The 17776-nt window shown below is 41.3% G+C and overlaps 1 protein-coding gene across 1 annotated transcript in view; it reads left to right on the forward strand.

Moving 5' to 3' along the window:
* The first annotated feature begins 9789 nt into the window (after nt 1-9789).
* Nucleotides 9790-17776, forward strand: part of LOC118398592 (protein dispatched homolog 1-like) — a 73703-nt gene continuing 65716 nt past the window's right edge. Inside the window, exon 1 of the mRNA XM_035794095.2 lies at nt 9790-9939. The gene's annotated coding sequence lies outside the window, so the exon portion shown is untranslated. The remainder of the gene's footprint in view (nt 9940-17776) is intronic.

Here is a 17776-nt window from a genome sequence, read left to right on the forward strand (position 1 = left end):
CAATAAAAGGTAACTTTAAAATGTACAGTTGTGTCACACAACACATTGTCGGGTTTTTAAGGGAGCGTGCAATTGGCTTGCTGACTGCAGGAATGTCCACCAGAGCTGTTGCCAGATTATTGAATGATAATTTCTCTACCATAAACTGCCTCCAACGTTGTTTCAGTCGTTTTCAGTACGTCCAACCGGCCTCACTATGGCATCGTGTGGGCGAACAGTTTCCCATGGAGGCGGTGGGGTTATGGTATATGCAGGCATAAGTTACAGAGAACAAAAACAATTGCATTTTATCGATAGCAATTTGAATGTACAGAGATACCATGGTGTGATCCTGAGGCCCATTGACCGTTGCCATCACCTCATGCCATTCATCCGCCGCCATCACCTCCTTCAGCATGATTATGCATGGCCCCATGTCACAACTATCTGTACCCAATTCCTGGAAACTGAAAATGTCCCATTTCTTCGATGGCCTGCATACACCAGACATGTTACCCCCTGAGCATGTTCGGGATGCTCTGGATTGACGTGTATAACAGCATGTTCCAGTTCCCACCAATATCCAGCAACTTTGCACAGCCATTGAAGAGGAGTGGGACAACATTCCACAGGCCACAACCAACAGCCTGATCAACTCTATGCGAAGGAGATGTAATGCGCTGCAGGAGGCAAATGGTGGTCACACCAGATACTAACTGAATTTTAAGGTATCTGTGGCCAACAGATGCATATGTATATTCCAGTCATGTGAAATGCATAGATTGGGGCCTAATGAATTTATTTCCTTATATGAACTGTAACCTTATAACCTTATACTGCCCAAACAGATCCACAGATGATGCAATCTCTATTGCACTACACACTGCCCTTTCCCACGTGGACAAAAGGAACACCTATGTGAGAATGCTATTCCTCAAAGCTCCCTCAAAGCTCACCACTAAGCTAAGGAACCTGGGACTAAACACCTCCCTCTGCAACTGAATCTTGACAGGCCGCCCCCAGGTGGTGAGGGTAGGAAGCAACACATTTGCCATGCTGATCCTCAACACTGGAGCTCCCCAGGGGTGCGTGCTCAGTTCCCTCCTGTACTCCCTGTTCACCCACGACTGCATGGCCAGGCACGACTCCAACACCATCATTAAGTTTGCTGACGACACAACAGTGATCAACGACGAGACAGCCTACAATTCAGCGCACGTGACAAATAAACTTTGATTTACCCAGTAAAATTGAAATTGTTCTCTTTTCTCTTTTTTTCCAGAAATAATTTTATCATTTTGTAGCCAAAATGCATAAAGGGTAAGATTTCCCTTTTTTAAATTTGGGAGAAATACATTTGCTAATAAAAAAATGCTCATAGTATTCTGTCTTTTGATAGAGCTTCCACCAGACATGGACAGCAGCAGTCAGAACTGAAGGGTCAGAATCAACTTTTAGTGGAAGCCAATGAGGAACTGCAGAAAAACAATTTAGAAACACAGGTAAGTTTGTTAAAGGGATGATTCACTACTTTCCAAACGTATATGTGAGCATAACTGCACTAGGTTTTCTCTATGGGCTGTTGAATGGAACGTCTCAAGAAGAGTGCAATGTTATCTCTTCTGTTCAATCTCTTCTGTTGTGCACTCATTGTCTCCTTTCATTTCATTTTGCAGCTAAAAGTCGCCCAGCTGGAGCAACAATACAGTGACCTCCAAGGAACCAATGCCGACATCAAGAAACATCTGAAGGACTGCCATGCGCTACTAGTCGCTGGAAATATTGATCCAGGTAATCATTACATCCTGACTAGACTGGCCACGTTACGTTTGTAGCCAGCCATTAAAATAGAACTGGGTTCTATATGAGACGGTTTACGAAATGCAAGTCGTTTAGCTAGCTTGCGGTTGCTAGATAATAGTCCTGGGAGATAAACATTGGGTTGTTATTTTACCTGAAATGCATATGGTACTTTTTAGTTGTTGTAGAATTTGGACCCAAACAAATTGTGTGTTCTCTACTCTGACAATTAATCCAAAGATTAAAGGGGACACCTAATTTAGTTTTATGACTTTATTTCTCAGTTTTGGGAGAGAGAATTGGAGAATCTGCACCGCAAAATGAGGATCAACAACGTGAGGTGGTGGTAAGGACTTTCACTTGTTTTTTCATCAATATCGTTGAACAGTCTGTTATTACTTAGGAGGCTTTCACACCAGATTTGTTTGGTACATTTTTTTCCAACTTTGGTGCGTTTACCCCCTTAGTTCAGTTCGTTTGGACTGTTGTGAATCTATCTGCACTCTGGAGGGCACTAAACAACGCACCGGGGTTCGCTAACAGAGGGTGCTCCGATTCAATTCGTACAGTGGGGCTGTTCGCTGCAGGTGAGAATGCAGTTCGGACCAAACACAGGAAAATAACCAGTCGTGCAGTATTGTTGGCTGTGAGCATTTGATGAAATTAACTTGATATCTCTGAAACATTATTTTTAGTAGCAGCGCATTTGAGTGCATTCGATGCAGGTTAGAGGAGACTGGGGGGGCTGTACCGGCGATATAGGCTACTGAATATACAAATATTGCAGTTAGAGTGGCTATTGCGCTATTTTTTCTCCCCCATATGACAGTAATTTGAAGATTGGGACGCACAAGTGAGCTTCATGATAATCATAGATTGATTTAAGGTGAACATTTTTGTCCAATAAACAAATTACTTGCATGTGTCCATGCAAGTAATTTTGTGTTGTTTAGGGGTTTTAGTTTGACATTTGGCATTGTGAAACCAACCAGACCAAATGGGGGAAAAAATACAATGCATCAAATAATCAAACTCTGATTCGAACTATAGCACAAATCTGTGTGAAAATGCCTTTAGACTCAAATGTTACAGAGGACCTTGTTTGCAGGAATCTGGCTTTGTAATTGTATGTAGTGATTTATTGTTATGGATGTAGACCTCATTTTTAAAATCTCCTATGATGCAGAATATATCCCGGGATCTGTTAAGTGAACTGTGGACATTTGGTGACATGGCAACAGAACAAAGTGCACAACTAACAGTAAGTTCATTATCTTTGACATAAGCATAATTAATCTTGTGTGTATTCCCGATGGGCAAGTGCCTTTGAGAGCTTAAGACATTAAGCTCTCAAAGGCACTTGCCCATCGGGAACCTCTGGTAAGTCTGTTCAAGCTAGAGCTTGTTGAAATGGTCATTGTTTGTTAATTTCCAGGAAGTTCAAAAGTCCATGAAGGATCTCATGGAGGCTCGGGAGCATCTCGTGCAGGAGAGGGATAATTTCTCCTTGGAAGTTGAAGAAACGGAGAAGGCTCTTGAGGAGGCAGAGCAGCTTTTATTGGAGTAGATACTGTATGTGTGTATAAGTGTGTGCTTGCTTTTAATGTAAATGTAATGATAAAACATTTAGTATATTTCACCTAACTCAATTTAAATTGTTAATACTTGCAAAAATAGTTGTTTTTCACTCAGTCTTATTTGATTTGTCTGGAAGACTCCAAATTTAAAAGCGGTTGGAATGCCAGTGTTATTTCAGACTGGGTACCAGGGTCGTCACTAGTTGCCACAGTCATAAACCCCCACATACAGAATTAATACAATTTCTCTTAAAATCTGATTTTAAACCTAATCGCACTGCTAACATTATGTATATCACTATCTTTTTTTTTTTTCATGAATTTTGACTGGAAACCTGGTACCAGTCTCTTTAGCTAATCCATTCTTCCCTGTATTCTCTCTTGTTACATGTGTGCACTGCAGAGGCCCATTGGAGATTTGACAACAATAGAACGTTGCGATTTTTTTCTTCTTTTACCTGTGCCTTGATGTTCATAACACTCCACCAACCGGCTCTTGCGCAGTGGAACCCTGAACAATATGTGACCACTTGGTTACAGTGACACCATTCTGCCGAGGACACCCAAACCAGTGGCCACCGTAAAGCCTAAGAGCCTCACCGTCTCTGGAAGTTGCGGTAGCCCTGCTTGGAATCTTTAGCCTATATTGACTATTGGTTAAGACGCAGGGCCAGTTAGGGTAGGCTATGTTAGGATGATTTAATTGAAAATGTTAATTGGGACAAGTTGGAAGAAATAATACATTTAGGTTATAGTTTGAGATGCATGAATACACCACACCAAAAGCTTGATTTTTATGGCTGTTTTAAAATGAATTTTCTGCAATTCTACGTAGTAATGACTTATGTTCACAACTTGGTCAATTGATTTGATTAAATCTAAGCAAATCAATTATATGAATTGATAGTTCAGCCCTCTGTTTTATTTTATTCTGTGACGGGTATATTGCAACCATGTGTTCAAGCTAATCAAATCAGTTTATTTAGCGATGTCCTTTTTGAACAACTAAGGGCACTCATTTAAAATATCTCATCAAGATCTGTGTCCAATGACTAATAGTCCTTCTCATCACTTACGAATAGATTATCACTTCTCACTATGGTGCTTGTTTAGTGAAGTTAGATCAAAGCTGAATCAATGTCTTGCAAGGTCACACAACGATTAGTTAGTATTTTATATAACAACTCATTAGCATAGCAGGCCTTAAACCCCAAAACATCTAATTTCGAATGAAATGTTAGGATGGTTAGCTGAAGCTGAATAATAAAATGATAAATACAGTGCCTTGCGAAAGTATTCGGCCCCCTTGAACTTTGCGACCTTTTGCCACATTTCAGGCTTCAAACATAAAGATATAAAACTATTTTTTTTGTGAAGAATCAACAAGTGGGACACAATCATGAAGTGGAATGACATTGGATATTTCAAACTTTTTTAACAAATCAAAAACTGAAAAATTGGGCATGCAAAATGATTCAGCCCCTTTACTTTCAGTGCAGCAAACTCTCCAGAAGTTCAGTGAGGATCTCTGAATGATCCAATGTTGACCTAAATGACTAATGATGATAAATACAATCCACCTGTGTGTAATCAAGTCTTCGTATAAATGCACCTGCACTGTGATAGTCTCAGAGGTCCGTTAAAAGCGCGGAGAGCATCATGAAGAACAAGGAACACACCAGGCAGGTCCGAGATACTGTTGTGAAGAAGTTTAAAGCCGGATTTGGATACAAAAAGATTTCCCAAGCTTTAAACATCCCAAGGAGCACTGCAAGCGATAATATTGAAATGGAAGGAGTATCAGACCACTGCAAATCTACCAAGACCTGGCCGTCCCTCTAAAATTTCAGCTCATACAAGGAGAAGAGATGCAGCCAAGAGGCCCATGATCACTCTGGATGAACTGCAGAGATCTACAGCTGAGGTGGGAGACTCTGTCCATAGGACAACAATCAGTCGTATATTGCACAAATCTGGCCTTTATGGAAGGTGTCGTTTAAAGTTTGCCACAAGCCAGCTGGGAGACACCAAACATGTGGAAGAAGGTGCTCTGGTCAGATGAAACCAAAATTGAACTTTTTGGCAACAATGCAAAACGTTATGTTTGGCGTAAAAGCAACACAGCTCATCACCCTGAACACACCCATCCCCACTGTCTTCCAACAAACATGGTGGTGGTTCAAAAATAAACATATCCAGGTGTTAGAATGCATCATGGTTTGGGCCTGCTTGTTGTTTTTGATTCTTCAAAACTGATAAGAGAAAAAATAGTAATTTTATATCTTTATGTTTGAAGCCTGAAATGTGATTCTTCACAAAAAATACAGTTTTATATCTTTATGTTTGAAGCCTGAAATGTGGCAAAAGGTCGCAAAGTTCAAGGGGGCCGAATACTTTCGCAAGGCACTGTATGTATATATATATATATCATGCGCCAAAACTGAGCCACAATGCAGTATATATTGTATGCTTTGATTGAAACAATATACAAGAAAGGGAAATATTTAACGTCATCTGCTGTAACTCACAAAACAGTAGTTCAAGAAGATGGAAATGCATAGGCTATTCCCATGAAACGTATTGAAATCAATCAAATGATAGGCATGCAGATGCAGTTTCACAGGTAAAACGTGAATAATTATCATTCACGATTGCCAGTGATCATGGCCTATTTTGAAATTAGGTATGCCTAATTTGGTGTTTGAGGGTATTGAAAATATAACATTTTTTTGAGACAATATGTGTGAACATAGGCAAACGATACAATTGGAGGATGTGTTTTATGCAGATTTTATATCTCCAACCCTGTTCCTGGAGAGCTATCAGAATGGTACAGGATGTACATTTTCATGCTAACCCTAATCTAGCGCAGTTGATTCTAATAATTAGCTGGTTTATAAAATGAAATGGGTTAGTTACAACGGGTTGGAGTGAAAACCCATAGGATGGTCTTTTGTCAAATTTTGATTGAGGAAATAATGGCATTTACATTTTCTGTGCTCCCTCATCTAAAAAATCAAATGTATTTATATAGCCCTTTGTACATCAGCTGATATCTCAAAGTGCTGTACAGAAACCCAGCCTAAAACCCCAAACAGCAAGCAATGCAGGTGTAGAAGCACGGTGGCTAGGAAAAACTCCCTAGAAAGGCCGAAACCTAGAGAGGAACCAAGCTATGAGGGGTGGCCAGTCCTCTTCTGGCTGTGCCGGGTGGAGATTATAACAGAACATGGCCAAGATGTTCATAAATGACCGGCATGGTCCAAAAAAATAAATGTGCACCACACCACTGCAAGTAAGATCTGTGTTAGGTCTGGCTTCATCCATCTGGGCAGAAGCCAAAATGCAACCGCATCACACTTAAAAAATAGTGGTTCATCAACGGTTCTTCTAAGATCCTCATAGTTCTTAGAAGAACCTTAAGATACTTGGCACTGAAAACTGCCCCCAAAAGGTTCTTCCGAGATCCCAATAGTAGGTGGGGTTCATCAAGGAACCACCTTAGTTGGTGGGGGTTCTTGCAGGAACCTAAATGCCCAACTGAAACATTTGGATTTGAAAGGACAGCAGGTGAAGGCACTTAACTGAACAATGTTAAGATCTAAATTTAAGGTAAGGTTTGTCCCTTGTATGATCTAAATTGATATTGTTTTATGATGATACCATCTGTTTTTATATGCAAATCATTCTGACTGAAATTAGACAATTCCATGGATATTAATCAATAGAGGTAAGATGTATGCTATAAGAACATGTTGAAGGCTAGCTATATTGGGTGCAGATGACTGAACTGCTCACGTTTGTCTCTGCAGTTATAAAGACAAGGCATACAAAGGTATGTTATGCAGATAAGATTTACCAAACTCCCTTAACTCTCCCACGAATATCCCATAGGCCTCTACATTATGGACAAGGTATGTGTATGAACCATTATCAAAACTTTTCATTCATATTTATCACAAAAACCAAGGTATGAATACGGTCGTGTGCATGTTTTTGTTAATCGTCTATATAAATACTGTTTTTGGGATTCACAGATGTCACCCTCCCGACACCTCTGAATAAGACAGGAAACATGCTTGGTCACTATCCACTGCAAAATAATTCTGGCTATGGATACAGAAAACATCAACATGCTCTGAGGATATACCCATTGCTCTGCTGGGAGTTTACCTCATATTTTGATAATTTTATTCTGCTTTGACACTAAAATCATAAACACTGACAACTAAAATATTATGTGTATTATTATTACTAACAATACTAAAAGTTATAGGGGGTAGTTAAAAAAATGTACCCTGAAAGGTTCTTCGAGGATCCATTAAAAGGGGTTCTGTGAAGAACCCTTTAAAGGGTTCTTTGTTAATCTTATAGGGGTTCCCCCACAGTTTAAATTTGAACCCCTAAAGGATACTCCAGGAAGCTTTTTATTTTTTAGAGTGTAAGGTTTGTCCCTTGTATGATCTATATTATTGTTTCATGATACCATCTATCTTACGTGTGCAAATCTTTCTAAAACAGAAAATGGACACAATTCAGTGGATCTCAATCCACAAATAAGTTAGAAAATGTTCCGTAGGCTATAAGAATATGTTGAAGGCTAGCTATATTGGGTGTAGATGACTGAACTACTCACTTTTGTCTGTCTGCAGTTATACAGAGGAGGAGGCATACAAAGGTATGTCTATTGGTATGTTATGCAGATCACATTTAGCATTCTTCTCCCTTACCTCTTCAGTGAATATCCCATAGGCCTCCACATTATGGACACTGTATGTGTATGAAAAGTGTTTTTTCCATTCACATTTACCACAAAAACCAAGGTATGAATACTGTTGTCTGCATGTTTGGTTAATAATCTGTATAATTAAATGTTTTGGGGATTCATTCTGTCTTTTTGGGGCTGTGCTACAGAAGGCTATATTGGTCCGCCAATACAGGACTAGTAAAAGGCCTACTGCACTACTACTGCTCAAAAAAATAAAGGGAACACTAAAATAACACATCCTAGATCTGAATGAAATATTCTTATTAAATACTTTTTTCTTTACATAGTTGAATGTGCTGACAACAAAACCACACTAAAATTATCAATGGAAATCAAATATATCAACCCATGGAGGTCTGGATTTGGAGTCACACAAAACCACACTACAGGCTGATCCAACTTTGATGTAATGTCCTTAAAACAAGTCAAAATGAGGCTCAGTATTGTGCGTGGCCTCCACGTGCCTGTATGACCTCCCTACAACGCCTGGGCATGCTCCTGATGAGGTGGCGGATGGTCTCCTGAGGGATCTCCCAGACCTGGACTAAAGCATCCGCCAACTCCAGGACAGTCTGTGGTGCAACGTTGCGTTGGTGGATGGAGCGAGACATGATGTCCCAGATGTGCTCAAATAGATTCAGGTCTGGGGAACGGGCGGGCCAGTCCATAGCATCAATGCCTTCCTCTTGCAGGAACTGCTGACACACTCTATCCACATGAGGTCTAGCATTGTCTTGCATTAGGAGGAACCCAGGGCCAACCACACCAGCATATGGTCTCACAAGGGGTCTGAGGATCTCATCTCGGTACCTAATGGCAGTCAGGCTACCTCTGGCGAGCACATGGAGAGCTGTCATGGAAAGCTGTCAAAGGCAACAGGTGTCTACTTTGAAGAATCTCAAAAACAAATCAAAATATTTTCTATAACTTTTTTGGTTACTACATGATTCCATGATGTGTTATTTCATAGTTTTGATGTCTTCACTATTATTCTACAATGTAGAAAATAGTACAAATAAAGAAAACCCCTTGAATGAGTAGGTGTGTCCAAAATTTTGACTGGTACTGTATCTAATTTTTGTTCACGTTTATTTTTTTCATATTGATTTTTTTAGGGGGTGCTGCAGCACCTGTATTTCTTGTGGCTATGCCTAGCTTACTTGCCTTGCCTACTCTAAATTCTCAAAGTGAATACATACTGCAATTCCAAACACATCTTAGTTTTGATTTTACATCTCAAAATACAACAACTTGCCTAGCTAAATGTTTGTTTTTTACTTTGCTGTTCTATTTGAGGGTCCATGTGTCATGGAAAATACTAACTTTATTTCTAGCAATGAGCAATGGCGGAATTGTGCCTTCAAAAAGAGCCATTGCTATTTAACTCTATTGAATGTTGAGATTTCCGAAAGGCCAGTCTCTTTGGCAATGACAAGGAGTGTAACGTTAGCTGAAGAGACATGGTACAGTGTACAGGTACTAGTTTAAAAAAAAAAAAATTATTAGATTTTCGAAACAATTCAATTTGATACATATTCATACATCTTCATTTATTATATATATACTATTTCAATTTATCTCGTTATTTAATTCAGTTCATTTGCTATGAGAGTTTAAAAAAAAATATATATATATATCTTAGTCGACACTTCTGCACAACTCTTATTTTGAAAGTCATTAGGAAGAAACGCTGCCTACCGGAAGTTAGAGGCGCATTGTTTACACATAGTGTCTGGTGCTAGTTTTTCCACACACTGCTATTTGATTGACTAACTATACTCAGGCAAGCACCCATCTTTGTCTGGATGAACTAAAGTAAGAAACTGTACATGCCTTTACTCTTTTGTTCTAAATAATCCCTGTGTTATGACTGCTGGCAAAATATACTGCAACAACTAATTACATCCATTGCCCCTCCTAGCCTTGCTAGCTTAGCTTGCCATTGCTAGTTATGTGTACATGTAACCTTTGCTAGCTAACGTTAGTTACCTACTGTGAAAAAAACCCATCATGTGTTTGCGTAGGATTCTAGATTAAATTGACAAGACAGTCAATTGACCGCTCTAACAATGGAAATACATGGCATCAGAAGGGAGGCGAGATCAGGTAGGACCATTCTAGCCAATTAGAGGGCAGATAGCGCCACAGAGGCCATCCCCATTTTAAAGTTACCCATTTTCTTCTTCGTTGGCTGATTGCTCCCAACTCAAGGCAATCAAATTGTATTGGTCACATAAATGTGTTTAGCAGATGTTATTGTGGGTGGAGTGAACTGCTTGTGTTTCTAGCTCCGACAGTGCAGTAATATCTAACAATTTCACAACATATACCCAATACACACAAATGTAAGTAATTCCATTCTAAGGAATGGAATTAAGGATATGCACATATATGGATGAGCAATGTCAGAGCGACAGACTGATACAATAGAATAAAGTATATACATATGAGATGAGGAATGCAAAATGTGTCAACATTAGTGACTAGGGATTTCAATTCTATGTATATAGGGCAGCTGTCTCTTATGTGCTAGGGGTAGCTATTTAACAGTCTGATGGCCTTGAGATAGAAGCTGTTTTTCAGTCTCTCGGTCCCAGCTTTGATGCGGTCCCAGCATTGATGCACCTGTACTGTTCTCGTCTTCCGGATGGTAGCGGGGTGAACAGGCAGTGGCTTGGGTGGTTGTTGTCCTTGATGATCTTTTTGGCCTTCCTGTGGCGTCGGGTGCTGTAGGTGTCCTGGATGGAAGGTAGTTTGCCCCCGGTGATGCGTTGTGCAGACCGCACCACCCTCTGGAGAGCCCTGCTGTTGCGGGCGGTTCAGTTGCAGTACCAGGCGGTGATACAGCCCGACAGGATGCTCTCAATTGTGCATCTGTAAAAGTTTGTGAGGGCTTTAGGTGCCAAGTCGAATTTCTTCAGCCTCCTGTTGCACCTTCACCACACTCTGTATGGGTGGACCATTTCAGTTTGTCAGTGATGTGTACGCTGATGAACTTGGAAGCTTTCCACCTTCTGCACTGTGGTCCCTTCGATGTGGATAGGGGGGTGCTCCCTCTGCTGTTTCCTGAAGTCCACGATCATCTCCTTTTGTTTTGTTGACGTTGAGTGAGAGGTTATTTTCCTTGCACCACACTGTCAGAGCCCTCACCTCCTCCCTGTGGGCTGTCTCGTCATTGTTGGTAATTAAGCCTAGTACTGTTGTCGTCTGCAAACTTGATGATTGAGTTGAAGGCGTGCTTGGGCATGCAGTCATGGGTGAACAGGGGGTACAGGAGGGGGCTGAGCATGCACCCTTGTGGAGCCTCAGTGTTGAGGATCAGCGACGTGGAGGTGTTGCTCAGTTAAGGAAATCATTCAAATGAAATCAAATCAAAGTTTATTTGTCACGTGCGCCGAATACAACAGGTAGACCTTTACAGTGAAATGCTTACTTACTAGCTCTAACCAATGGTGCGGAAAAAAGAAGGTATGTGTGTGTAATTAGGAAAGACATAAAACAACAGTAAAAAGACATTTGAAAAAAGAGTAGCAAGGCACCTGTTAGTCAGGCTTATTGAGGTAGTATGTACATATTGTTAAATACATTCATTATGCCCTAATCTATGGATTTCACATGACTGGGACTACAGATATGCATCTGTTGGTCACAGATACCTTAAATAAGGTAGGAATGTGGATCAGAAAACCAGTCAGTATCTGTGTGACCACCATTTGCCTCATGCAGCGTGACACATCTCCTTCACATAGAGAGTTGATCAGGCTGTTGATTGTTGTCCCACTCCTCTTCAATGGCTGTGCAAAGTTGCTGGATATTGGCGGGAACTGGAACACAGGGTCGTACACGTCAATCCAGAGCATCCTACAAATGCTCAATGGGCATTTGGTATTTTATTATTAGGATCCCCATTAGCTGTTGCAAAAGCAGCAGCTACTCTTCCTGGGGTCCACACAAAACATGAAACATAATACAGAACATCAATAGACAAGAACAGCTCAAGGACAGAACTACATACATTTTTAAAAAGGCACACGTAGCCTAGATATCAATGCATACACACAAACTATCTAGGTCAAATAGGGGAGAGGCTTTGTGCCGTGAGGTGTTGCTTTGTCTGTTTTTTGGAACCAGGTTTGCTGTTTATTTGAGCAATATGAGATGGAAGTTCCATGCAATAAGGGCTCAATATAATACTGTACGCTTTTTTGAATTTGTTCTGGATTTGGTGACTATGAAAAGCCCCTGGTAGAATGTGTGTGTGTCAGAGCTGTGTGTAAGTTGACTATGTAAACAATTTGGGATTTTCAACACATTAATGTGAGTTGGCAGGCCATGGAAGAACTGGGACATTTTCAGCTTCCAGGAATTGTCTTCAGATCCTTGTGACATGGGGCTGTGCATTATCATGCTGAAACATGAGGTGATGGTGGCAGATGAATGGCACAACAATGGGCCTCAGGATCTCGTCGTGGTGTCTCAAATTGTGCATTCAAATTGCCATCAATAAAATGCAATTGTATTCGTTGTCTGTAGCTTATGCCTGCCCATACCATAACCCAACCTCCACCATGGGGCACTCGGCTCACAATGTTGACATCAGCAAACCGCTCACACAACTCCATACACGTTGTGAGGCCATTTGGACGTACTGCTAAATTCTCTAAAAGGACTTGGGTGGCGGCTTATGGTAGAGAAATGAACATAGAATTCCTCAGCAACAGCTCTTGTGGACATTCCTGCAGTCAGCATACCAATTGCACACTCCCATCAACACTTGAGACATCTGTGCACATTTTAGAGTGGCCTTTTATTGTCCCCAGCACAAGGTCTACCTGTGTAATGATCAGGCTGTTTAATCAGCGTCTTGATATGCCACACCTGTCAGGTGGATGGATTATCTTGGAAAAGGAGAACTGTTCACTAACAGGGATGTGAACACATTTGTGCACAAAATGTGAGGGAAATAAGCTTTTTGTGCATCTAAAAAATTAAGCTCGTGAAACGTGGGACCAACACTTTTTTTGCATGTTGAATTTACATTTTTGTTCAGTGTCAAAATTATTATTATTTTTAAATCAATTGGTATGCCTATATATCATTATTTTATAAGTCCAAAAATGGATGTAGCAACTAAGGATTCTACCTTTTAACCAATGTAGGCTTTATAGCCTATGTCAAAGTTTTTAGTTGGGTTTTTCTAAGATGAGATGTGACAGTTTTAAAACAAAGTTGGTTTATTCTGAACGGTCTGGTTTTGCAACGTCTCGTGTCGGCTGTTTTAACTGAAATGTTTTAAATGTGGTTTGTAATTGGTCTTTGATCTTGCATTGTCATAAAGCAGTGACATCACTTTCACTCCAGCCATTTATTTGAACACCTGCTTGTAGGGTGTGAAATGGTGAGGGAGTTCCAATTTCAAAATGAATTCACCCACGAGCTCGGCTTGAAGTCATAATTCTTGATCTTTGTTGGTTTCCTCATACATAGAGCTTGCCGGCTTGTAGTCCTAAAAAAACGCAGTTACCTCTGGGTAACCCAGTTACCTCTGGGTTGTTCGGCCATTTGTATGGTGGAAATGAATCGGGAAAGAATCGGGTTTTGGGATAAATGCTGAAAAACAGGCTTAGGAGATAATACGTTTTGCTCTCTGAGATAATCAGTTAGTCAATATGTATGAATTCTGAAGCCTTTCTGTGCTTGTTTTTATTACATAAATTCACAAAAGTTATGTTAGCTGGTGAAGATTATAGAACAAAACGTATAAGATCTCCTAAGCCTGTGTTTACCACATACCTTATTTTCTGCGTTTATCCAAAACCCCCATTCATTTCCCCATAGGCTTTGGCCAATGAGCCATGACGGAGTTAGTGCCTACACAAATACTCCATTACTATTGCTCTCTATTGCCACCACTACCTGAAAGTGCCCCTTGCTTCCGACTCTTTGCAAGGAAAACTCTTGGTAGGAGCACTCATTTTAAATAGACTCCTTTGACGCACACACCCAATGCCTCCAGAAGTACCTTTTTTGGGCTCGTGCTATGAGACGTAAATAAGGAAGGGTGAAACTCCTGATTTAATGTAATGCTGCCTCATCCAGCTTTATTACAAACAGAACATAATTCACAAAAGAATGGGACTGGCTGTGAGGGTCAGCTCAGTTCTGGTATATCCATTAGTTCTAGGGGGCAATGCTAGTGTAAACACAGCTTGGCTATGCTAATTGAAGGGCACTTGTAGTTGGGTACCCCACACTGTAGTTTGTTGGTGGAAGTGTTTCTTAAGCATTAACTCAATAATCCATTTCTAATGCCTACTTAACATTATGAACATGAAAATAACCAACAGCTCCCTAGCTGAGTGTTTGCTGTTCTAATTGGGTAACTAGGCCTAGTGCTTAAGGGACTGAGTCAGAGAAGACTAGTAAGGGCATAGTAATCACATCACATATTTTTGCCAGCTCTTTCACAAATGTAACATCTCCAGGTACAAGATATACTTCAATAACATTGAAACTGGGTTTTTATTTAAACCTTTGTTAGACCTATACAATTCAGATTCTGATTCATACACATTAGTCTGGCCTAACTTTTGTAAAATAATGTTTCCACAACAGAAATAACCAGAAAGCCGTCTTTTATATTGTGTGAGTGGTTAGCCTACACAGAACCAGGGGGAAGGACCATGCATGGATTTCTTTTGATGCAGACATTGAGACATGAGCTTGCTCTGTGGCCCCTGTCCCCCTAGGGCCGAGGGCAGTGGGATGGTTCTAGCACAGCCATGTGGCTTCTCCTTGCTCTCCACATCATTAAAGGAGAATCCCTGAATCTGAGGCCCAGGGAGTCCCAGTATGTCTGTTTGCCCAAGCACAGATGCCTCACAATTTACTACGGGAGTAAATTCTACAGATGGGGGGTCTTCCTCCTGGGGTTACACACTATCCAGTTCCCAACACGGCTGCTGGATGACCCCATTTTTCACCCCCTCTAAAAAGTTGTTAGGATGAGAAGGATTGTTGGGATGAGAATGGCCAGCCCATTACATCACAGACCAACAGTTGAGAAAACAGAATGGGGTAGGCTTAATTTCTCTTGTGGCAGAACTTCACCTCCTGCTCTCTGAACGTAAGTCTGAATGCTGGGTTTTTGGCTATGCCTGCTATTCTCTCCACTTCGGTCTTTGAAAGAACTGGAAAGGCAATAGCCAGCATCAGTTGAGAAACAAAACATGAGTGGATTCTGCATGCCATTAAATGGATGATGTGGTTTTGTGTTTCTCAAATGGTCAACATTGAGTTCTTAAACCTCTGTTTTAATAAACGGTAGTGATACAGTTCAATGCTTTACATAACATGTTGTCTTTGCAGTTGAACTTATATCATCTTAAGAGGAATGCCGATCCCTTTTCTTCTAGAGACTTTTCCCTTATCCACTCATGTCACTAACCTATGTATTGTACAGTGTTTCTGTTATATAGCCTTCCGAGGTTAAAGAACGCAGAGAATCTCAGAGTATTCCACTGATTAGAACTCTACTTTGCAAATGTTGTGTTTTTTTAATCAGTGATTCCAGAGACCAGTGGAATGAGTTCATATGCTGTCAGAACTGAAGGCCAGAGCACAGAGATTACATAATGCCTTGTTCTGAGAACCTTTAATACATTTTAAACAGTCCCCTTGCATGTTTCACATGAATACAAACAGGCCAGTCAGATGCCCTAAGGTAGGCTCATTCTTCACAACAGTTTCTATTGTTTAGTCTAATGGAGTATGTTTTTGTATTTTAATCCTTAAAAAAAAGAGTTTGTTCAAAATGATAAACTTAGAGTAGATCACTCTCAGGTGATGAAATCCACACAGAATTGAGCTGTTTTCAACTATGCCCACAAGGGGGTAGTCATATGCCAACTCAACGAGAGAGTTTGTCTAAGCTGTGGTAGGAGAAACCCCAGTACGATTTCATATTTCCGGGTGGGGGGTAGTAATTTGCCTTAGCTTGTAAGTTTTTTTGGCAATGGCATCATCGACCAATTTAATGTTTACTTTTCCTCATGAACACCAAGTTAACTGAACCAACAAAATAAAAATGTGGATATAAAATCATGTGATCAGGCCTGAGGTCTTTTGTGGACTGCTGTGAGGACTCAAACAATAATCTGAAAAAGGCATCAACTCAGAGATATACTCCTGACTGGTCGTAGGGACTTTTAACGTGAGAGGAGGGGAGCACATCCTTGCTGGTGGATAGGGAGGGGTGGTTGAAGTTTCCTAGATGCTGGAGAGGGGAGCACATCCTGGCTGGTGGATAGGGAGGGGTGGTTGAAGTTTCCTAGATGCTGGAGAGGGGAGCACATCCTGGCTGGTGGATAGGGAGGGGTGGTTGAAGTTTCCTAGATGCTGGAGAGGGGAGCACATCCTGGCTGGTGGATAGGGAGGGGTGGTTGAAGTTTCCTAGATGCTGGAGAGGGGAGCACATCCTTGCTGGTGGATAGGGAGGGGTGGTTGAAGTTTCCTAGAAGCTGGAGAGGGGAGCACATCCTGGCTGGTGGATAGGGAGGGGTGGTAGAAGTTTCCTAGATGCTGGAGAGGGGAGCACATCCTGGCTGGTGGATAGGGAGGGGTGGTCGAAGTTTCCTAGATGCTGGAGAGGGGAGCACATCCTGGCTGGTGGATAGGAGGGGTGGTCGAAGTTTCCTAGATGCTGGAGAGGGGAGCACATCCTGGCTGGTGGATAGGGAGGGGTGGTCGAAGTTTCCTAGATGCTGGAGAGGGGAGCACATCCTTGCTGATGGATAGGGAGGGGTGGTCGAAGTTTCCTAGATGCTGGAGAGGGGAGCACATCCTGGCTGGTGGATAGGGAGGGGTGGTTGAAGTTTCCTAGATGCTGGAGAAGGGAGCACATCCTGGCTGGTGGATAGGGAGGGGTGGTCGAAGTTTCCTAGATGCTGGAGAGGGGAGCACATCCTGGCTGGTGGATAGGGAGGGGTGGTCGAAGTTTCGTAGATGCTGGAGGTGGGCCTAGTCTTCAGGGAACCGTGACCTATTTCCTGCCCCTGGGCTTAACATTCTGCATTGTGTCCAGGTGCTCAGAAGAAAAATGTGACCCAAAATAATGAAGTTTCTGTAAGGATAGTTCGTTATTTTTAGATGATTGAAGATGGCTTGTGTCTTATTGTGGAATGCCACTGTAATGTCAACCATATTAAAATGCCTGTAGCCTAATCAATTAATAAATGTTTAAATTAAGAGAGGGAGAGTAAATCACTAGAGACACTTTAAAAAAAAGATTTGTAAGGCCAAAAGTTTTGTTTTGTATCTGCTTATCATTTTAATTGGTCAATAAAGAGGTTTCATTAATAACTAAAATATCCTGGTGAAACGCTAATAGTTAAACGGAGCGGTCAGGGCTTTGGTATGGCTCGTCCTCTTAACAGACAACTGCTCCCTTTTGTGGACTGCTGTGTGGACTATGGCCTTGATTGTAAATTCCTCGAGTTTAGTATGCCTGGCCAACTCCAGCACAGAACTCACATAGACTGTTACTTTTTCTCTCTGGAGTGTCTGTCGTATAGGAGGAGCATCTCGGAAGGGTAACTTTCCAAACCCTCTTCCACCCTTGTTGCCGTTGAACAACTGGTCCGGACATCTGGCT

The sequence above is a fragment of the Oncorhynchus keta genome, chromosome 19, assembly GCF_023373465.1.
Source record: "Oncorhynchus keta strain PuntledgeMale-10-30-2019 chromosome 19, Oket_V2, whole genome shotgun sequence".
Lineage (NCBI taxonomy): Eukaryota > Metazoa > Chordata > Actinopteri > Salmoniformes > Salmonidae > Oncorhynchus > Oncorhynchus keta.